This window comes from Pleurodeles waltl, chromosome 3_1, assembly GCF_031143425.1.
Source record: "Pleurodeles waltl isolate 20211129_DDA chromosome 3_1, aPleWal1.hap1.20221129, whole genome shotgun sequence".
Lineage (NCBI taxonomy): Eukaryota > Metazoa > Chordata > Amphibia > Caudata > Salamandridae > Pleurodeles > Pleurodeles waltl.
In genome coordinates, this window is record NC_090440.1 from 884,265,660 (window position 1) to 884,289,739 (window position 24,080).

The window sequence follows — 24,080 nt, forward strand, 5'->3', positions numbered from 1 at the left end:
GTGGATTCACAGAGGATCTGCATCCCTAGATATCTATTTTATTTAACCTTAAATAACTCAAAAACTACTCAACATATTTACACCAAATTATAGAATGCACCCTTTCTGGGCCAAGATCTAGCTTCCTACAGAATTTGAGGTTAATCCGTTGAGCGGTTCAGGCTATGGTCGTGTTCAGAAATTAAAAAAATCCCATAGGCCTGGAATGGGAAAAAGGTGTTTTGTAACTCCCGCTTTTACTCAGCACCCACTTGACAAATAACCCTGAAATTTTTAACACACCAGCTGAATTGACTGTCATATTAGTTTTGAACATTTCGTGAAGATTTGCCAAAGGGCATCAAAGTTATTGGCAAAACAAAAAACTGTCTATGGAAAAAGTTGCTCCTAACACACAACTATCTGTATGGCTCTTGTGCTATTGAAAGTAGGTAATACATATATATATATATATATATATATATATATATATATATATATATATATGCATACATACATATATATTTATATATTCATTAAAAAAAAAAAACGTTACAGGGACATTATAGTTAAACTCACGTACAAAACCACAGAAACTCACCAGTTAGAGTTACCTCAAGTAACTAGAACTCGTGCCCTAAGGTAAGTTTAACTCGCGCTCCTGCCATGCACAGTTGTTTCATCAAAAATGTTACTGCAAATATTACATTGATATTATCAATGATGTTATCCGAGATGTCACAAGTGCCGTAAGTTGTGAGATCATTAGCAGTGCATGGCAAGGTTGAAAGTTATAGTTACCTTAGGGCACTAGTTATAGTTACTTGAGGTAATTCTATCTATAACTGGTGAATTTCTATGGCCTCCCTGTAATCTTTGTTTTTTTATGTCAATTTTCATTGGTTTTCATTATTCTATTTCCTAACTATAACATACCTGTAACCTTTGTTTTTTCAGTTAAATTATATGTTTTTCTAACATATAGTAATTTTCATTACTCTACGTTAAAGATTGGCCACAGGGACCCTGAGTCCAACCCCTATAAGCATGCAACCTTGCACCGTGCCCGGCCTTCACACGTGCACAGGGGTGGTTGCCCGAAAGACCTGGCCTACAGCCAGACCCTGTGCAGCAGGAGTTGTCTGTGGACTCTCTGGGTGTGAGAATAGGTGTGAGAGCGGGTATCTGGGGGTGAGAGTGGCTGTCAGATTGTCTTTCTAGGTGTGAGAGTGCATACATCAGTGTTTTAGTGGGACCGTTAGTGTGTATGCGGGTCTGTGAGTGGGTGCATGAGGGTCTCAGTGGGTCTGTGAGTGGTAGGATGAGTGTCTGAGTGGGTTTATGAGTGGGTGCATAAGTGTCTGTGTGAGTAGGAGAAAGAGATTGAAAGAGAAAGAGAGAGCGAAAGAGAGGGAGAGGGAGAGATTTAGAAACTTTTTTTAGACTTTTATGTAGTATTTTGTTAGAATGAGATATTTCTGCACAATTGTAAAAGAAAAATGTATTTGCAATTTTTTAAAAGTAAAATCACCTTTCATATGACCCTTAAACCTTTTTACTTAAAAAAAAAAACAATAAAATAGGAAACAAGTCCAGCTGGATTCGAACTGTGAATGCTCAGTGTGAAAGTCTGTGACCTCCACATTGCAGTGTTATTTTTTTTTTTTTTTTTTTTTCTAGCCCTTGGGCTATCTGGGACCGCAGGGGAGCACTCCAGGGCTCCCTCGTGGTCCATAGATAGTTTTTAATTTTTTTTTAATTTTAATTATCCAAATTATCCAAATGCACTTTATGGGCTATTTGGTACTGAGGGGGAAGCCTCAATGCCTCCCCCGTGGTGCCATTGCTTCAGCAAGCAAGGAGCTGCTTTTACGGCAGCTCCGTGCTTGCTGAAGCAAACATTTCATCTCTGTTCTCTGCACACATATCTGTGTGCAGGGAACAGAGATGAAAGGTCTTCTTTCAGACAGCAGGACCTGCTTGACAGGTTCTGCTGTTTGAAACCAGAGGGCTTGCTGTGTCTTGGTTGCAGCTTCAAAGCAGCAGTCAAGCCACAGCAAACAGCTATGTCCCAGGGGTGGGCACCCTGGGATCATAGCAGGAGCTGGCCCTAATGGGGGTCTGAAACTGAGCCCCCATCTTTATTTAGTATTTGCCCTGGGGGGAGGTGGTCTCTGGGGTGAAAGGGGGCCACGTGGCACCCCTCTCCTATTACATTATTCACCCACGGTAGGTAGTGGTGTCCGGGGCTGTGGGGAAGGCCATTGGGTCTTCCCACATTAAAAAAGCATTTTTGCTCAGGGGGTGGTAGTCCCTGGAGGATGGGAGGCCTCCTTACCTTCAGGAAACTTCTCAAGACATGGCTGTTCGAGCAGTAGCAGCACCTCCTCCCCTATGTCCCCCCTTCCCTCCTCAGCACCTTGAGACCCTCACAGGTAAGTAGTGCGCTTTACAAATCCCGGATTGATTGATTGGCTGCAGCACTGCAGCTGCAGCCACAGCAAACACTCCACTGTTTGACAGCGGGACCATTAAAGCAGGTCCCGCTATCAAGCTTTCATCTCAAGCAGGCCCCGCTATCAAACAGCGGAGCTTTCATCTCTGTTCCCTGCAAGCATGCAGGGGACAGAGATGAAATGCTTCAGCAAGTGGGGAGCTGCTGTCTAAGTAGCTCTGTGCTTTCAGAAACAATGGTGCACCGAGGTAAGCCTTAAAGCTTCCTACACAGTGCCAGGTAGTGCATAATGTGCTTTTTATTTAAAATAAATAAATACAAATAAATTAATTAATTAATTTATAGGTACCACGGGGGAGCCTTCGAGGGTTCCCTCACGGTCCCAGGTAGCACATAAAGGGCTTAAAAAAAAAGAAAACCCATAGGGTTCGAGTACAGCTGTAGATGGCGAGGATGCGGGTTATAAATATAAGTGGTGTATTTCTAAGGTTTTGTACGTTTAAAATGTGATATATGTATATATGCTTATATATAATATATATGTGTATATATATGTATATTCATAGATATTATATATATTTGTCAAACACCTTCATTTTAAACTACAAAAATTGCCTGCCCTCTAGGATACTGTTAAGAATTTTATTTAGGCTCATGCGTATCTACCAACACGGTCTTCGTCAGAGCACACAAAGTGGAAAATATGTTGTTACTTTCAAAGACATATCAGCATTTCTAGGAAAGAAGTAAACATGAACAAAATACTTCAAAGGCTAACGTTTCATCACCCTTGAAACAAATGTTACAACAAGTCAGTGCTATCCGTAACCGGAAAAAATGTATCACCACGTGAAAACATTTTCAAAATAGAAAGGGAGTGAAAGAAAATATTTATCTATGTTTCACAAAGAAATATAAATAAGGCCATCCAATTAGCAATATCTGCCTAACATTTCATTACCCCATATCTACCCATTCAGGCACAAAAATATAGAGAAAAAATGGCATACAGCCTAGTGGCTTACTATCAATGTCATGGTGACATATGATACAACTATCTCTAAGAAAGGATCAGGAACTGACCTCACAGGAGCATCCTATACAACAGAAAACAGAGCATCAGAAGGAGAGGGGAAATCGAGACCAACACCTTTTTTAGAACAATACCGCCTTCTGAGGAGGGGCCGGGTGATGCCCCAGACATAAATTGCCAATCAGACAGGACACAGGGGCAGAGGTCAGGGAAGAGGAAGGGGAGGAAGAGGTTGTGGAGAAGGAGGAAGTAAAAGAAGAAAGCCAAACAGAGACAGGACAGTGAAAGCAAAGCTGGCAGCACAGTGGGAAGATACAAAGGGCTAACACCAAAAAGTAACAATGGAGGAACAGTTGACTAATAACACAGTGGCAAATGTATCCTCTAGATCTTTAACAAAAATGTTGCTCTCAGTGCTCTCCTCAAGTCTTTCTTTTTGTCCGTCTAGCAACTTTGACATGTTCTAATCCGCATTTACCTAATTCAAATTGAATGGAAACTGAACTTTAAAAAGTGTTACATGCTGAAACCTTAAAGAAATTTAGTGAACGGCAGAAACACAGAAAGGAATTTCCTGTCTAATGTGACTATAAGTGATGTTGATTTGTTAGTGACTCTACATGAACTAGAACAGGGTGTTTTTAATGCTGATAGTAGTAAGGACCCTGCATATTTATTAGAGCAGTTAGGCATTATGGGGGTCATTCCGACCCCGGCGGGCGGCCGGCACCGCCCGCTGGGCGGAAACCGCCCAAACACCGCACCGCGGTCAAATGACCGCGGCAGTGATCACAACTTTCCCGCTGGGCCGGCGGGCGATCTCAAGCAGATCGCCCGCCGGCCCAGCGGTAAAGCCCCAGCAAAGATGAAGCCGGCTCGGAATGGAGCCGGCGGATTTGCTGGGGTGCGACGGGTGCAGTGGCACCCGTCGCGATTTTCAGTGTCTGCTTTGCAGACACTGAAAATCTTAATGGGGCCCTGTTAGGGGGCCCCTGCAGTGCCCATGCCAGTGGCATGGGCACTGCAGGGGCCCCCAGGGGCCCCACGACACCCGTTCGCGCCAGCCTCTTCCTGGCGGTGTAAACCACCAGGAACAGGCTGGCGGGAAGGGGGTCGGAATCCCCATGGCGGCGCTGCATGCAGCGCCGCCATGGAGGATTCCCTGGGGCAGGGGAAAACCGGCGGGAAACCGCCGGTTCCCCTTTTCTGACTGCGGCTTTACCGCCGCGGTCAGAATTGCCCCGGAAGCACCGCCAGCCTGTTAGCGGTGCTTCCTCTGCCCTCTGGGGTCAGAATGAGGGCCTATGTATCACAAATCAGCCCCACTAATTTTAAACCTACCTCCAATTTTATGCCCCAGATGTCCTTTGATTCAATAGATACCTTTTATGAGAAAACCATCAAATATTTTAGGAAGCTACAGTATAGGCAGCGGTACACTATGCACAATATCACGAAAGCCCAACACCAGGCACTACATGATTTAGCAACTGACTGCAACATAATAATTCAACCAGCAGGTGAGGGAGGGAACATAGTTATCATACCCAGGGATCAGTACATCAAGCAGGCTAAAAGGCAACTTAATGACAGTGAATGGTATGCCACAATAACTAAGGAGGAGCATCACCAGGCTATCATTACTCTCTGTGCCAAACTGGAGGACTGGAGAGATCAGGGCCTTCTCGAAGTGGAGGAATATAACTATCTCAGAAAAGATTTTCCTCAGATTCCTGTTCTTTACTCGCTTCCCAAATTACACAAGAGGGATCCCCCCAGGATGCCCTATAGTGTCCTCCAGAAATAGCAATCTTGAGAATATTTCAAGATATATAGACTTATTTTTGAGAATTTATATCTCTATCCTACCCCTCCATCTAGGAGAAACCAAAGATTTCCTCCAACATATAGAGGGTATTTAGTGGTAAGAAGACTTTATCTTGAGGGCCATCAATGTGTGTTCAATGTATATTACCATTCAACATTCAGATGACCTTCAAGCACATGAACACATTTTATGTGCCAGGCCCATTTATTTATTGCAGCACACCAAAATGTGGATAGAGATGATTACATTTTGTCTCAGCAACAAAATGTTCATGTTCAGTGGCAAAAATGTTTACCAACGTAGGGGAATGGTGATAGGTACTTGGTCCCCCCCCCACCCCAGCCCCCCCAGCTATGTGAACTTGTTCACAGTCTGGTGGGAGCAGCAGGTATCCATCACCAAAGATATGGCCCATGATATAGAGAATACCATTTTATGACTCAGTTTAATTGATGATTTCTTTATCATCTGGAGAGGGACCCAAGAGTCTGCAGAAGCATTTATTAGTAAACTCAGGAAAGGCTCTGTGAATCTTAACTGCACCTTCACTACTAGAAGGATGTGTATTTAGGGCCAGATGTACCAAACTGTTTGCGAGTCGCAAACGGCGAAAATTGCCGTTTGCGAGTGGCAAACCTGAGTTTGCTATGCAGAAATGCATTTTGCGAGTCGGGACCGACTCGCAAAATGCATTTCAGAGTCGCAAATAGGAAGGGGTGTTCCCTTCCTATTTGCGAGTCGGAGTGGTATGCAACTCCATTTGCGACCGCGTAAGCGGTCGCAAATGGAGTCGCAGTTATCATCCACTTGAAGTGGATGGTAACCCACTCGCAAATGGGAAGGGGTCCCCATGGGACCCCTTCCCCTTTGTGACTGGACCCCAAATTATTTTTTCACGGCAGGTAGTGGTCCAAGGGACCACTACCTGCCCTGAAAAAATTCCGAAACAAAAGGTTTCGTTTTTTTTTTTAAGTGCAGCTCGTTTTCCTTTAAGGAAAACGGGCTACACTTGAAAAAAAAAAAAACTGCTTTATTTAAAAGCAGTCACGGACATGGAGGTCTGCTGATTACAGCAGACCTCCATATCCGTGAGTGCCCATAGTCGCTATGGGGCCGCAATTTGCGACCCACCTCATTATATTAATGAGGTGGGTCTTTGCGACCCCATAGCGACTCGCAGACGGTGTCTGAGACACCGTTCTGCATTGCAAATTGCGAGTTGCAATTTGCGAGTCGCTCGGACTCGCAAATTGCAAGTCGCAATTTGCAAAGTTGCTACATCTGGCCCTTGGTTCCTTGATGTTGTGGTGGCGGTGGAAGCGAATCATCTTGCGTCCAAGCAGAAACATATGCCAACAGCAGGGAATAGTTCACACCCTCAAGAGCCATCCGGAGGTTCTGTAATGGTGTATATCTTTTGGGGAGCTGCCGAGGGCAAAAAGATATTGTAGCTTCCTGGGATTGTTTCTTGTGGAGCAGGACATTATGGTGGGCGAATTCTGAGAAAGAGGGAACCCGGAATAGGTCCTTAGGTGGGTTATGGAGAGAGTTTGCCAAAAAGATAGTGAGCATATTCTTTTTTCACCCACATCTAGTTCAACAGAGAATGAAGAGTACAAGCCCAATACATCACCACATTTAACAATCAGCACAAACAGATTGAAAGGATCTTGAGGCGGAACTGGACAACTCTCACTATAGATGCTCTTATAAGCCACACACTAGAACATAGATCCAGCATCACCTACAGGAAAAGTAGCTCATTGAGGGATGCATTGGTCCACAGTGACAGCACGTGTTGAAAACACCATAGTAGGTAACCTCAATGGTTTGTTTCCATGTAAGAAATACAAAGAATGCAGATTCAGTGAGAATAGAACTGAGTATACCATTCCATAAAATAGCAAAACTACGAAAATCACAAAATTACTTATGTGCAGTTCCCAGTACAATATCTATCTCCAAGAGTGCCCTTGTATAAAATACTCTGTAGGCAGTACGATGCATGAAGAGAAAAAGAGAGTTCTAGAACACATGCTTATCATCAATAATAAAGATGCCCAGTATCCAATGGCATGTCACTTTAATGAGATGTACTACAGTGACAGTAGAAAATTCGAGTACTTCATAATTGATCAAGTTCCGTACCAATGACAGGGAGGCAACCATGTTTTGAATTTGTCTGGAATCCAGATATATAATTGATTTTGAGACCAAATCTCCAGGGGTTGGAACACAGGAGGAATTGAGTGTACATCCTGGTGATTAAGATTTGTGATGTGACAATGCTATGAGCTCTGACACAGGTCTATGGTGGCCACAGAACAGTTGTGTTTGTTCTCTCATTTGTAGGAGGAAAGGAAGGGACATCCTGTCACCTTTTCTTCATATAGGCAACCATACATCAATCAGATAAGATTATGCTTTTTTATCAGTTTTAAGTTTGATTTTTCTGTTTCAACTGTTGTGCTTGTCCACAATTGTCTTCAACTAGAGAGTCTCATTAACTCTTGTAGCAGGACTGTCTGATCTGTCTCCCGGAGTTCTATTTTGTTTTGTTTTATTTTAAGTTCTATTTGTTGTGTATCCCACTTTGGGCACTAGGCCAGGCTGTTTGCAAAGGTGCTTACCTTCAAATAAAGGAGCTTGTGTTTATGTACCAGTGCATTACAGGAGGCCTAGACATCATGTAGAGGATATTCGACCCAGCCCACCGGGGCCTTGTTAGGTGTACTATGTGTATTTCCCTCCAGGGTTCAGTATATATTTGGGGTTCTACTCAAATGAAAGCCAAATAATAGGAGCACTAAAGATATCAGCCCACATGGGCATGACATCTTGATGTTTGTGGACTAGGAGACTCCTATGTCCTTGCCACCCCTCTGGGGTCTTTCCCACTGGTGCTTAGCCCAAGTTGGCTACAGTTGGATACTGAGGTGTAGGGGGTCTCCTCTATGGTATTGTATTTCAGGTAACTATTCCAAGCAACCCCAGCTCACTTGGGCATCATGATTTTAAGTATCTTATTTGTGATACTCTGAACCAAATCAAACCTTTTATTTCTATTTAATTCCTATTCCCCTTTCTTTTCCCATATAGAAACATGTCCAGCCCACTGCGTGCTGTACAATGGCATGTATGTATACTCACCTCCATAGATGAGACTTTCAGGAAATGCTGGAACTCAAGGTTATGACGACTCAGCGGACAATTAGCAATATGATTTATGAAAATGTTGGCTTTAGAAGGGTTATATGATTAATTGACAATTGTGTAAGCGATTTACTTTATGTACATATGTTAAATATTAAAGTTAGTTAATAATTTTGTATGTCATTCACTGTATGTACACATGATAAATACGGAGTCTAATAGTCTTCCAAAATGGCAGTTGCTTTGTGTTCTAGCACAGTGCATCTCTTTTATGTTTATGTTCACTTGTCTATATCGTAGCAACCTTGCAAATGAAGGTTGTGTGACCAAGGCGCGGCAGGGCTGAAACACATCTTGAGGTTGTGGTGAAAAAAGTACTGACTTTGCACCTTTACTGTCCTAGCACGTTTACTGCTACCTAACCACTCAACCCTAGGCTGCGCACAGTCTTTGGCCATGTACAGAGGGAGTATGCTGCAGGTCTGCATGGCCCCCCTCCCACAGCCAATTTCAGACCCAAGTACCCCAACCCCTGGGGCCCAGGCTTCTAAAAAATATTTTGGGGGAGAGGGGCATTACGGCCTCACTGAGCTCGTGGATTTTGGCCCGGGGACCCAGGGAAATGACCACAGACACGCATACACTTGAACCCTCAACCTTCAGAGTACATGTCTGAGACCTCAACCACTAGGCCAAAAATAACTCATTAGCATTTAGTGTCCAGACTTAGCTATGACATTTAACTCAAGGATTTTGAGTGGAAAAAGACTTCAAAGTTACATCACTAGGAATGTTTAACAGTTAAAATACTGGAAAATAATCAGAAAGACTTCCATGAGATACAATGATCTGAACCTTCAGCCTACTGAGTGACAGTCCAAGAGCTTTACCATTAGGCCAGAAAAGACCATGGACTGCTGGTCCTCAAAACATAATTATAACATTCTTACAAAATAACTTGCTAGTCTGACTCTTTCAATTCCTTGTATGAGAGACCATTGCAATAATAATCTCTCTCTCTCTCTTCCATCCCATTATGGGATGGAAGAGAGAAAGAGAGTGTGACAGGACTGTGGGGGGAGCCTTAAGGCCCCCTTGGTCCTAGATGGCTCCCCATGTCCTGCGGGAACCAACACTACTCCCACAAGCAGGGAGCTGGTTGAAATAGTAGCTCTCTGCTTGCCAGAGCAATGTTTTAATCTGTTTCCCTGCGCACATTTGTGCGTGCAGGGAAAAGGATAAAAACACTACTTTCTGCCAGCGAGAGCTGTTTGACAGCTCCTGCTGGCAGACAGCAGACTTTGTTTCCTTTTGCTTGGTGGGAGCTGTCAGCTCCAACCAGGCAAGAGCAAAGAGCTATGTCCCGGGGTGGGCACCCCGGGACATAGAAGGAGCCAGCCCTGGGGGGTGGCAGTCCCCAGGACCATCATTGGCTCCTCGAGGTGGACCAAGTGGCCCTCTGGGTCCAAAATAGACTCTCTCATTGTTTTATTTTAGCCCTGAGGAGGTGGCGATCCCTGGGGCTGTAGGGGGGGCATGCAGTCCCCATACACACAACATCTCTTAGTACTGGAGAGTTGGTGGTCCCTGGTTCTGCAGGTGGACTGTGCTGCCCCTCTGCATTTACTGGTTTCTTCGTCCTGGGGAGGGCGTGATCCCCAGGGATGCGGGGGGCACGCAGTCCCCTGAACACATTATTAGTTTAGCCCTGGGGAGGTGGGGGTCCCCAGGCCTGCAGCAGGGTCACACAGCGCACCCACATACAACATTAATTTAGCCCCAGGATGGTCACAATCCCCATGACTACAGGGGTGGGGAGCGGCCCCCAGCATTGCTTTAGTGTAAAGCCCTAGGGAGGTGACAGTCCCCGACGCTGCAAATGCCCTCTGTCCCTGGCCAACCTCAGGCTGCATTTAGACAAGCGTGAGAGCCCACGCATGTTTTAAAAAAAAAAAAAAAAATGGTGGATCTGAAGATCTGGTGTTTTTCCCACTGAAAAAAAAAAAAATGATTTTTGCTCTGTGGCTGGAGGGGCTTTTTTTCTGGGACTCGGCTGAAGTTGAGTCCCAAGATGGCTGCCAACATTTCCTTGTTGAAGTATTGTCAGCCAATCAGATCTGAGCACAAGATCAGGAGGGTTCGCAGAGCCTTTGCATCCCTATATATGCAAATGTAGTTTTTCTTTAATTTCTCACAAACTACTGAATGGACTTATTCCAAATAACAAAAAGAACACTTTCTGGATCAAGAGCTACCTTTCTGCCAAATTTGGTGTAACTCCGTCCAAAATTCTTATGGAAAAATGAATAGGAAAAAGTGTTTTGGGAGCCCCCCCTTTTTCTCGGGTCCTGCTTGATGGATCACCCTGAACCTTTTCTGACAGACACTGAAGGAAGTGTTTAATTTAAAAAAAAATAATCACGAAGGTTCATGAAATCGCATCAAATTTATTAGGAAAACAAAAACTGGTTAGCGAATCCATGCACTAACATCAATACCTTGATTGGCTGACCACAGCCTGAGAGCAAAGTTGCGGCTGCCATTTTGTTCATCGGGATTCGGTTCCTAGTAGGGAAAATAAAGATTTAAAAAAATCATACAACCTCTCACAGATCTACACATCTACTCACACACTCACTCACACACTCCCACCTACCTACACACACACAACCATGCACACACTCACTCACACACCCATACAGCCACTCAAACACCCACTTACAGTCCCACAACACCACTCACACACCCACTCACAGACTCACACAGCCACTTACACAGCCTCTCAGACACACACAAAACCACATACACACCCACACGCCCACTCACACACCCATTCAGCCACTCAAACACCAACTCACACCCATTCAACCACTCACACACCCATTCACAGAGCCTCAAAACCACTTACACACCCACTCACAAAACCACACAGCTTTCACCCACCCACTCATAAACCCACTTACACACCCACACAACCACTCTCACACACACCCTCATACACCCAGGTAGCAGGGATGCTATAGGTAGGAAATAACAGTAAAAAACAAGACAAATTCAATGAAAAAAAACAAAGGTTACAGGGACATTATAGTTAGGAAATAAAATTAAAAACCTTAGGTATTCTCTGAAAAAAACAAAGGTTACAGGGATGTTATCGTTAGGCTCAAATTTCACTCATACAAAACCACTGAAATTCAGCAGTTATCATTATAGTTATCTCAAAATATTATAACTTGTGCTCTAAGGTAACTATAACTCACGCGCTTGCCATGCACTGCTAATTATCCCACATATTACAGCAGTCGTGACATCTTTGATAATATCACTGCAACATTTGCTGTAAAACTAATTATTGATGACATAACTGAGAATTGTGAGGGTGTGAGTTATAGTTACCACCTTAGGGCACGAGTTATAGTTACTTCAGATAATTCTAACGATAACTAATGAATTTCAATGGCTTTGTATGAGTGAAATCTGAGCCTAACTGTAATGTCCCTGTAACTATATATATATATATATATATATATACATATATATATATATATATCTATACATATACATATATATACATATATATATATATATGTATGTATATATATAAATATATATATCTCTCTCTCTCTATATATATATATATATATATATATATATCTATACATATATATATATATATATCTATACATATATATATATATATATATATATATATATATATATATATATATATATATGTATATATATATATATATATATATATATATATATGCTGGCGGTCACCAGTAGGTAGTTATAGTTAGATCCATGTTTCCATAGAAAAAGCATTTTTTGACTTGCCTATATCTTTGGCACTATTTGATGAATCTTCACAAAATTTTCATCAAAAAGTGGTCCCGTCATTTTTGTTGTACTCAGGAAGTTTCGGGGTGATCTGTCAATGGGGCAGAGAAAAAGGGGGTTAAAAAAACATTGTGTTTCCCATGTTAATTCCCATAGGACCTGTCAACACGTCTACAGCTCGAACCACTGGACAGAACTACACCCAATTTGGCAGAAAATTAGGTGGTGGTGCTCAGATTGTGCTTTTTGTTATTTGGTGTAAATCTGCCTCGTAGTTTAGGAGATATTTAAGGGCAAATAAATGTGTTCATCCCTGGCTGCAATCATTTCACGAAATTCATTAATTTTCACGAATACGTGTGTAAAAAGAAGCATTGCAATTGACTGACTGCAACCTGAATGAAAAGTTGTGACCGCCATTTTATTTCATGGGACATGGTCCCTGGGGGTGAAAATTCAAATTGAAAGTGGCATAAGGGGTCAGGATGAAGGTACCCTGACCCCAGGGGTGTGATATAGGTGTATTTTAGGGGCAAATTATAGGTTTCATATATTTTGCGTCACGGCACATGATATCCACAATAATTCACAAATGTTCACTCATTTCCGTGAATTAATTGCAAAATATTCGTGATTATAGAAAATTTGATAGAAAAAATATAGACTCATACATACACTTATTCATTCACTCATACATGCGCTCTAAGGCTCAGACACCCACTCAGACCCAATCATAGGCTCACATACCCACTTTCAGACCCACTCAGACACTCACGCACCCAATCACACATCCACTGACAGAGACGGGCCCTGTGGCCAACCTGCACTGTGACCGGCCAAAGGTCATGCATGGTGCGGGATTGGATGGCTTTCAGGGCTTTGCTGCATGGCCAGGCCTTGCGACCAGCCCCACTGTGCATGGCCAAAGGCATAAAAACGTAAAACTCCAAATAAATAAAAATTAATAAATAAATCATACACAGGAGGACAAAAAGTCTAAGATGCCAATCAGTACGCATAGCAATAATTTGAAATGCCAGTGCTCTTGAATAAATAAGACCAGGACAAATTGTCTCTCTGGATTTAGAAAGCATGTTATCCAATCATATTGTCCTCGTAATCCTTGCATTCAAATTTTACTGCTTGCATCTAACAGCATCTGACAAATGCTGGTGGATACCGATTGGGTCTTATGTAGCAGCCTCCCTTCTTTTATGGGGCTTAGTGGCTATGGTATTGTCTGTAGGTGGAATGCCAGAGCTCCCACAACCCCTTAATAACTAGGGCAAACAAATATTAATATGGTATTTGACCTCTTATGTAACATTAATCTCAAACTGAATGGGAATCATTATACAGACCTTAAAAAGCGGTTTTTATGATCATACTTGAGCTTAGTTTTATGGTCTTCAAAATGAGCCACCAGGAGGCACTCAGAATAAGTAAGTGCTAAGCAAAAAAACATATATATTCATTTGCACAATGAAAATGCACTACATGTACAAAATAGTGAAAATGCTCCTTTTTGCTTTTAACAGGTTTGTTAGACATTGTGATTTGGTTGCCTGGAGTATGAGCTCTGGTCAAGCAACGCCCACAATCCTAGTCAGGGTAAAGCACAAGCAACACCCAAAATAGCCTGTGCTCACCCCCGGGTAGCTTGACACAGAGCAGCCAGGGTTAACTTAGAGGCAACATATAAAGTGTTTGTCTAACACTTCAAACAATAAAACAGAGAAAACACCACACAAAAAGATCCCACACCAATAGATCGGAAGTACACCAAGACCACAATGACAGAAATCCAGTCAGTAGAACTGGAGTTATACATTTTAAAGAGTAAACTGCAATATGGGGTCTAGAAGCATAAAGCGCCAACCACGGGTATCTGGTCACGTGGGACTGAGTCAAAATCAGTTCAGCCCAGCCAAGACTCCTGTTCGTGTACGAGAGGGTCGCATTGAGCAAGGAGAACATCATTGGTGGTGGTCGGCATGGTGCGAGGAGAAGGCCGGGCATCACGGGCAGGGATGCTGGTGCTTCTTGTTGGCAGTCCTCCGTGAACCATCAATGCTGCAGTGTGAAGAGACAGCTGACAGTGGCTTGTGTTGAATTTTGGTGTGAATCATGTGGTTCTGGTGTGAACAGGCCCGTTCATGGTCATGAAGAGCCAAAAGTTTACTTTCAAGAGCTTGCAAGCCACAGGTGCAGAACCTGAGGGGCAGTACTTGAGGTTCAGGAACACACCAAAGACGGTATCAGGAGATGTTCAGGAGCCTTTATGTCCCTGGGGCTCAGATCAGGAGGCAGCAGACTAGCCCTTTTAGTCATTCTGTGGTCTTGAGTTCAAGATAGGGTTGCAGGTGCAGTTCTTCTTCTCCACACAAGAGGACAGTAGGCAGCGGGGTCAGCACAGAAGGGGTAAAGTTCCTTTAGAGGAGCAGTCTAGCAGCTGGCTTTGCCAGCAGTTGTTTGGATTTCCATTTGCTCATGGAAAGCTGGCTGCCTGTCCATATGTAAATGCAGAATCAGCTATCTAGGTATAAGTTTTATATTTGAAAAAGCCATTCCCTGATGGCCTTTTTTGCAGAAGCAAGCATTCGTATGAAGCTATTCAAAGATGTCCACCAATGCATGCTCATGTTGTGGGGACACACCACTGAACGTTTTAGATTTTTATGTACCATTTCAACATTGCTAATTGCCATTTTAGAAAGTTAAAATAAAAGTTAAAAGATAGTGCACTTGAGCTCTAAAATGATAGCAAGTGGCCCAGAAGAACGTTGGAGTTTATGAACCCTTGTAAAGATATAAAATAGATTTAAAAAAATGTAAACTAGGGAGCTTGACAGGGAGAAAGACCTGGGGAGTGGGACCGGGAAGTATGACTGGCATTCACCAGATGATAAGAGGAGGGTAGAAAGTATAGAGGTGCAGGGATATACGGAGAAAAGTGGGGTGGCGGAGCAATCAGAATCAGAGAGCAGTAGGCTTGGGATGTCATCCAAACTAACCAAATTCATGCTTGCCTTCAGAGTAGTGAAAAGGAAAATAAGGTTCACCTCAAGCAGCAATCAAACGATGCTCTTCTAACCAGAAAACTGTGAGACAAAAATGCACCTGGGCAGAACAAACACAAGAATATGAAGGAAATCCATTGACTAAGGAGCAAAAAACTGAAATATACAAGAAAGCCACGCAATCATGAGCCAGTGGCTGACCCCAACTCCACTCTAAGTACATGTAACATATTGGAAACAAAAGTTATTCGACCGACAGCTAAGACTGTTCTTATTTAAGGTCTAAAAAGAGAAAAATTAGGAAAAACTACGAGCAAATCTACATAGAAGCATACATTTTAAAACATGCAATAAGAACTGTGGCTTATTTTGAGGGCACAGGGCTGTCTTCCCTGTAGAAAAAGCAAGGAAGCAGATAAGGTAAAAACATCCCCACTCTAAAAAATGGGGACAATTTTTTTTTTTTTTAATATTTTAAATTATTGTTTATTATTTGATTAAATTATCTGAAGCCAATAAAAATGAAACTCAAAAAACAGTAAATTAATTATTGGTGAAGGATATGTATCACCTTCGTCACTACACTAAGAACATGCCGTTTAATGGGGCGGATTGGGCGAACATGACCGCCATTATCATCTATTATTTTCTCCTTTTTTTATATTCAGGATAATCAAAAATAGCATATTTCTCACATGAACACTCAGGCAAAGCTATTGTATTTTTCCATACTTGTTTTAATAAAATAAATAACAACACAGTCAAATAAGTACAATTTGACCAATACATCAGAAAGTGGAGTCATGATTTTTCCTTTCTACTCTCTATGAAATAAATCCTGTTCTATTTAATTGAGAGTAATTGCCTTCGAAATACGAGGCTATATTCACAAAACTCGTGTTTATGACCAAAGACATCAATTTTACAGCATCCCGGAATCCTATTTGCGTTTAATAGTGCAAATTTGAAGAGGTGGGAAGTGGGTATTCCAAGGTTTGGTTTGCCTTGGAAGTGGAAATGCCCACAAACATTTACTGCTATGGGCATTTTCAAAGTCCTCTTCTGGCACTCCCGGAAACAGACTGAGATTTATTGCAGCAAAGACCTGAAGTCACTTCCCATTAGGGATGGAAAGGGGAACCCCTGACTTGCCAGGGATGTAATATAATTCTTTCCCCATAGAAAAAAATTATTATCCACAGTGAAAAACATGTGGATTTGCCTAGAAGACGCCATTCCCTTTGTCTGGAAATCTCTGCTATGGAAGACTCCCGACTAGGGAAATGGAAACCTTTTTAAAAAGTCATATAACCTTCCCAGAAGTGTGCCTGGCTTTGAATTTTAGGTATGCATGTGTGACGTTGTTTGGGAAATTAATAAAAACATACAAAATTACATTCAGGTGGAGATCTAAATCTCAATCTTTTATGTTTTTGATGTTTTTTTGTCTGTCACTAGACGCCATTGTCTTCGTGAGCTTTGTCTGGCACACCTATATAATGAAAACCTGATTCATTCTTATCTTCTGTATTCATTGTCGATCAAACATCTTGAATATGCTATTATGAGAAAAAAAAGGGACCTTAATAAAGAAATGTAACAATGGTAGATCCAAATTGCGAAAGTGCGAACATGAAGAAATTGTTCGTGATAATATTCATCATAAAATCAAGAGCAATTAAACAATGTACATTTCTACACATGGGCATAGGAAGTGTTGGGGACGTGGGGGATGTTTCCCCCCCAGATTTTAGAGTGTGGGGGACACGGGGGACGAGTGTGGGGGGACAAAAGAATTTGCCCTCTCACTTAGATAATTAGCATGGCCACTTTGACCCGATGTATTTTGATATTGCTAGAAGCGCCCACACACACTTTCAGAGGCTCTTTCATGTCTTCTGGGCAGCATGGGTGAGAGTTTCTGATTTTACATTTCTGCTGGCACAGGACAAAGGCTGAAATTAAGGGGCCATCAGGGCTCCTTTGTTTGATTATTCTAGCTGGAAGCTGTCGGGAGCCTCACACCTAGCTGCTATTTAGGAAACAAAAGCACACAGCTTGCTATTACTTCACAGGTATCCAAGAGAGACATGGTTTTGACTTTGTTCAGTCCCTGCATGTGAGAGATAGGCACTGTAAGAATGTCAGATATGCCAGTCCGCCCTAGTATTTACACAAATAATTTAAATACCACTATTTTTTGTTTCATTTCTTTTATAGCGCTACATAATCCAATGCAGGGTGTCCAAGCGCTTTATATCATACACATTATTATTATTCCCTGAGATATACTGGGCACACAAAGATCTATTCCGCAGATGCGTTAACCCCCCACAAAATATTTTAATTTTGCACCAATTAAGCAGAACTGATTTACTGCCACATTTCTCCCGTATGCCAATTTCTTGGTGGGAGAGCCTCTAAAAAATAAGGGCCCTATTTATACTTTTTGACGCAAAACTGCACCAATGCAGTTTTGTGTCCAAAATATTACCACCGGCTAACGCCATTTCTTTGCACCGTGCGGGCATAAAATTTATACACCACAGGTGAAAGTCATTTTTTTTTACGCACACCGGAGCGTCACATCGTAAAGCAAAACGACATTAGCTCGCCGGAAATGACCGTGGGCTGATTTACGATATCGAAAACCTGCTATGCAGCGTTTTTTGACGCAATAGCGTCAACATTTTCTGCAAACACAGCCCTTTCAGCAGAGGAGAGCCAAAATGGATTCCAGATGCCTGTACAGACCCCAGGAAGATGACAACAGACCAGGAACCAGCCAGGAGGACCCACACAAGAACCAGGACAGGGAGAAGAAGAAAAGAAAGTGTCCCTTCAGTGCAGAGGAGCAGGAAATCCTGGTAAAAGAGGTGACGGAACACCAGCACCAACTGTTTGTCACCTCAAAGTTGCCAATCAGTAGGAGAGAGGCAATATGGCAACACATTTTTGACAAGATTAAGAGTGTGGCAGAAGTATGCAGAACAGTTATTGAGTGCAGGAAACTTTGGCATGACTGCAAGAGCAGGACCAAGGAAAAGATGGCCAGGAACAGGAAGGCAGCACTGCAGACTGGAGGTGGGAGTCCAGCACACCAGGAGGCCCCAGACCACATGGAGGAGATGGTGGCAGCTGTCATCCCTGACGAGATCGTCACAGGGATTCAAGGACAGGACAGCACAGACTACCAGGAGACAACGCACATGCAAGGTAAGTCGCATGGGGAATTAAAATGCACTAATGTCAACTACAACCGGGGGGGGGATACACACTACAAAATGCATGGAAGTCATCATATACATGGAGTGGCATGGGTAAAGGGGCACGGAATGGGGGAATGGCCTGTACAGAGAAAAGCTGGGGCACACCATAACACAACACCAACAACAGTTCCATGGGGGTATGCTGCCATGCCAACGATGTAGCAGAGGTAAAGCCATGCCAGGAGGGAAGAGTACAACGTCAAACTGACTTCCTGTCACACGTCAGCCACTATACCCCCTACATTAACTAGGGCCCAATTAACAACCTCTAGCCATACCGACAACTGGAATGTAACAGTGACAACATTTGCCACTACCACCTCCGCTGTGTGTGCAGTTCAAGTAGCCAATGGCAGTAACGTCCCCATGGATCATACACACCTAAATTAGAGGGTTGGGGATGACAACATTAACAATCCCCTGAAACAAGACAAATGTTCCAGTCCTGTCAATTGTGAATGCCCATATTAGCCGCAAACATCAGCCAATGACATCAACTTTAGGAGCAACACAGCACACCCATGCAGCATATGTCAGGGTCTATTCAGTGCCTGGGTCACAATGCAACATCCCAAATGTCATACTGCTCAGACAACAGCATTGAGGGGGAGGACACATGTAACTGATCACTGAAATACACCTGAACAGTCAGAGGAGGAAATAGGACATTGCTACGACTATCACAGCAATCCAATCTCCACACATTCCCCAACATCAGCTGTACACATTACCAATGCTGACATCCATATTGTGCCATAACAATGCTATGTATAGTATATGCTACATTTCAACTACATAGAGTGGATGTGAAAGATCAGAGACTGGGGCAGGTCCAGATTGTTAAGTGTGCTGCTAGTGCCATCAGAGCACCCACAGCCAGTGAAAGGTCTCACCATGAGAATGGATGTAGATGGAGGGTTGAGTAGGACAAGAAGGTGGCAAATCACTATATGGAGAAAACCAACACCTAGAGGAGATGATGCCAACAAGTCTAATAACTTACCACAATACATGTGACATGCAGGTGGGGCATAGGCCTGGGAGAATGCCCATCTGAAAGACTGGATCAATGAACAGGAAACAAGATCACAATGTGAAAACATCACAAGGCAGGCATGTCACATCACCAATGCCACAACACAGACACACTAATTGTACCCTATTTCATTGCAGAGGACGATGGATCTCCTGCGGATATGCCTGTCCAGGACTACCCTGATGACATGGTGACGAGCTGACAAACGTCAGCCACCAGACCCTCCAAGATGTCCTTGGAACCTTCCAGACCCCACCTTTAGTCACAAGGAGGAGAACAGTACAAGCAGCCATCACAGAGGACACACCCACCACCCCAATTGTAAGACCTGCCAGCTCCAATACAGCTGAGGACTTAGATGACACAGGCACCAGCTTTGAGAGAACTGTGGACGGAGTACAGCGGGAGCCCCACCCGCACCTCCTGTATAAGGAGGTGCAGGTGGGGATGCAAACTATGGCAGCCAGCCCAGAGGGGGTGCGTTTGTGCATGATGTCAACTGAAGAACAGGCAGCAGCTATGCAACGGCGAACAACTATCTTGCAGGAAGTAGAAAAAAGGCTGAAGGAAATCAGCACAGCCGTAATACAGTCGACCCAATACCTAAAATAGCAATCCTGTCAACATGTGCACAAATACAACATTGACCCCTCAGGGCTGACGTGGCTGACTACCACCGTGATGTGGCTGCTATTCTTAAGAACCAGCAGATCCTCCTTGCAGCAGTACTGCCCTTAAGACCCTCAGAGGTAGCAGCTACCGTGATGTCTGACTCCACGTCTTCAAACACTGAGGTGTGTGTTGCCCCTTCACAACCACCACCACCAAGGACAGAGGAGGCAACACACACATCAGAAGAAGAAGACATGGAACAGATCACCTTCACACGTAAAAGTACCCAGTAGCACTAGTCCCTGCCACGTGGCCACCTATTACCAAGGTCCTGTACTTCGTAACATGCCAGCCTTGCAACAACTGTACTCAATGACTGTTCTGCAAACCACTGCATATCTTGTCAGCCTGCCTTGTGATTGTCTAACTTACTCATTGGCAAATCCTGTCCCTCTGCACTGTCTGACACATCACCCCAGTATGTCAAATGCATTGTCCTTTAGCACTTGTGTAGGATCACAATGGAAGATGTCACTATAATGGACTCACAATCATGGACAATGTACATATAGCACTACAGCACTTTTCAATAAATAGCATTTACACAACCACTTTGTCTCTGTGTAATGTGACACATCAACCGTGCAGTACACCACTGAATTTTGCCTCCTGTCAAATTACATAGCTTGTCAATACAACTGTCCTGAAATAAAGTAGTCTGCTAACTATGCACAGTGGCCTAGATTCTCCCATACTCTGCCCTTCCTGAGGGTAATATCTGATGAAAAGAGAAACTATACACCCTAAAGCTGTGTTGGACAGAATAATGCCCCCTCAAGGGATATCTAAGCCATTAAATGGTGCCTGCAAAATGTTGCCTCCATGCAAAACTAACACATATAACATTTCACACAAATCTAAGCGAACAGTCACCAAACTGCATGAATGGAGGTGTCTGAGTTTACATCAAAATAAGTAATCATGCTGAACAGTATAACAAATGATCTGTGTGAGTCATGAACACAATACTATAAGAGTGCTTAGTACCACTCAGCTTATAAGGGTTTCCTTGAACTTCAGACTGCAGTCAGACATAACACAGTGTCCCCAGTACCAAATCTGGAAACACTGTATGTGACATTGAAGACATACTTATTGAAAAAAACACGTTGGGATCCATAGTAACTGTGATTGGTGGTTGCAATGAATCTTTGCAAGGTTGCTTTGGGGTAGCTGCCAATCTTACAGCTAATTTGGGATTTGTTTGTAGCATAGGACACAAAATGTAATACAAACGAAATCATGTACACTCATGCCAAGGCCCTGATCTACAAGCATGTCACACATACTGTAAAGGGTTTACTACATATTTATTAAACTGTAAAAACAGAAGAGAAAACTCAGGGAAAAGCCTTACCTACCCTAATCTACCCTAACTACTCATTACCCACAACTGTTACTAACTAACCTAAGCTAAACTTACTTATCACATTTAACGAAACGTTCTAAACATCAACCCCCACCCCTATTATGAGACAGGACACATGGAGGACAACAGATACCTACCTAAACACATACTATCCTATACTAAACAAATATATATTTTTTTGTAATTTTTTTAAAATATATATATATATATTTTTTTTTAAACACACAAGAACCCCAACATTGCCCGTCACCCACCCACCCACACACTCAAAATGAAACAGTAGAAATAATCAGGACCCCCAACCCACTAACACTAACTAAACTAACAGCCTATACTAACCTAACACTAAAGGGGTCATTGCGACCCTGGCGGTCGGAGACCGCCAGGGGTAATGTAGCGTCCATACCGCCAACAGGCTGGCGGTACGGAGACCCTTATTACGACTGCGGCGGTAGCGCTGCGGTCGCACCGCCGGGGCCGGCGGTTTCCCGCCGTTTTAGCCCCGGCGGTGATAATCCTCCAGGGCAGCGCTGCAAGCAGCGCTGCCCTGGGGATTATGACACCCCTACCGCCAGCCTGTTTCTGGCGGTTTACACCGCCAGGAAGAGGCTGGCGGTAAGGGGTGTCCTGGGGCCCCTGGGGGCCCCTGCACTGCCCATGCCACTGGCATGGGCAGTGCAGGGGCCCCCTAACAGGGCCCCGGCCAGCTTTTCACTGTCTGCATAGCAGACAGTGAAAAGCGCGACGGGTGCTACTGCACCCGTCGCACGGCTGCAACACCGCCGGCTCCATTAGGAGCCAGCTCCTATGTTGCGGCCTCATCCCCGCTGGGCCGGCGGGCGCAAACTAGGTGCGGGGATGTCGTAATGGGGTCCGCAGGAGTGCAGCCGCATTGGCGGTCGTAATGACCCCCTAAGCCCCCTAAAGCCAAAAAGTATAAGAATAAGGAAAGAGGAGGGAGGGAAGGGAATCATGTCCGTCAGCATGTCTATAAAGGTGGCCTCTTTATAGACCGCACTCGCCGGTTTATATGTCGCACATCCTGCCGCAGGCGACTCATTTTGCGCAGGACACAGTCCAATTTACGCTGCATCTCAACAAAAGCAGCAGGGTCAATAGCTGGGGTGGTCTGGGTGCCAGCTGAGGAAGTGTGGGGCTGTGTAGTGTCCATGGGCTTCCCTGCAGGTGGTGCTGTGCTAGGGCCTGGAGCCCTTGCTGATGTGGTTGGCGCAACGGTCCCCGCTGTTGGTGGTGCCACCTGGGTGGTAGTGGTGGTGGTGCTGGTGGTGGCTGTGGTGACCAAACAAGGGCCGCCCTGTGGGAATGCCCTCCAGGCTCCGGATGCCCGTTCGTTCCGGTATCTGCGGGCCATTCTTCGGTACCCAGGCTCTACCTGAAGTATATGCTGATACCTCATTGCCCGCCTTTGGAATTCCTGCACCTGGATGGGTGCCATATTTGCAGCTGTGAAGACAAAATGAAAAAATAACATTAGGAACTGCATTGTGTGAAATGGCACAAGAAGTAAATCAGACAATACATCTACTGTACTTGTAACAGCTCATATCATCATACAGATCATTTTATGTCCCTGAGAAAGTACATGGCAGGCCAGCCTATAAAGGTTCTATCACACATAGCACATCCAAACCCTACAAGATGGGTAACAACTGGCATGTTTTGGCATCATAGTTCTGCCAGTTGTCAGCTAACAATCATGCAGCACATCCTCCGCCAATGCCAGGGCTACAAATGTCATTGTACGGGATGGAAATCTAGGGCCACATGATCTGCAAGTTACAAATGGACTTGCTAGTATAGTACTCATGTGGGAAACATGAGTGTGTATACTAGGTTCAGACAAAAGATTCACTGATTTTCATGTATGTGTACCAAACGTGTATCATCAGTCCGAGGTACACTATTCACAAACCCATGCCTGTGTTTGAGGGTGTGGGGTGGAGTAAAAACTAACAATTGCAAACAACATGGACACCAAGGAAGCTTAGGAAAGCTGGACATGTATTTGGCTCTACACACACACCACAGGTAAGGTGTATCTACAAATAGGAGACAGCAAACCCTTTACCAATCCCAGCGCCACACGTCTGGAAATGCAGACCTTTGTCCACATCATATACTTCCAGTAAGCCATGACTTACAACAAACACAGAGATGCAACAACACCCCTGGCCTAGAGTTGCATGCACACCTAGGCCATTGCACTCAAGTGCCACATACTCGTAGCACTACATGTGGAGCTACATGCTGCTAGGAAGTTCAACCTACATTTTAATAAGTACATTAGTGAATTGGGAAGCAGAAGTCTGTGGGTGAGTATTTAGCAGCCCCATTCTGGGAGAATGTGGGTCTGACAGGCTGACTAAATCACAGATTAGGTACAGTGCAACTCTTGCTGATACAAG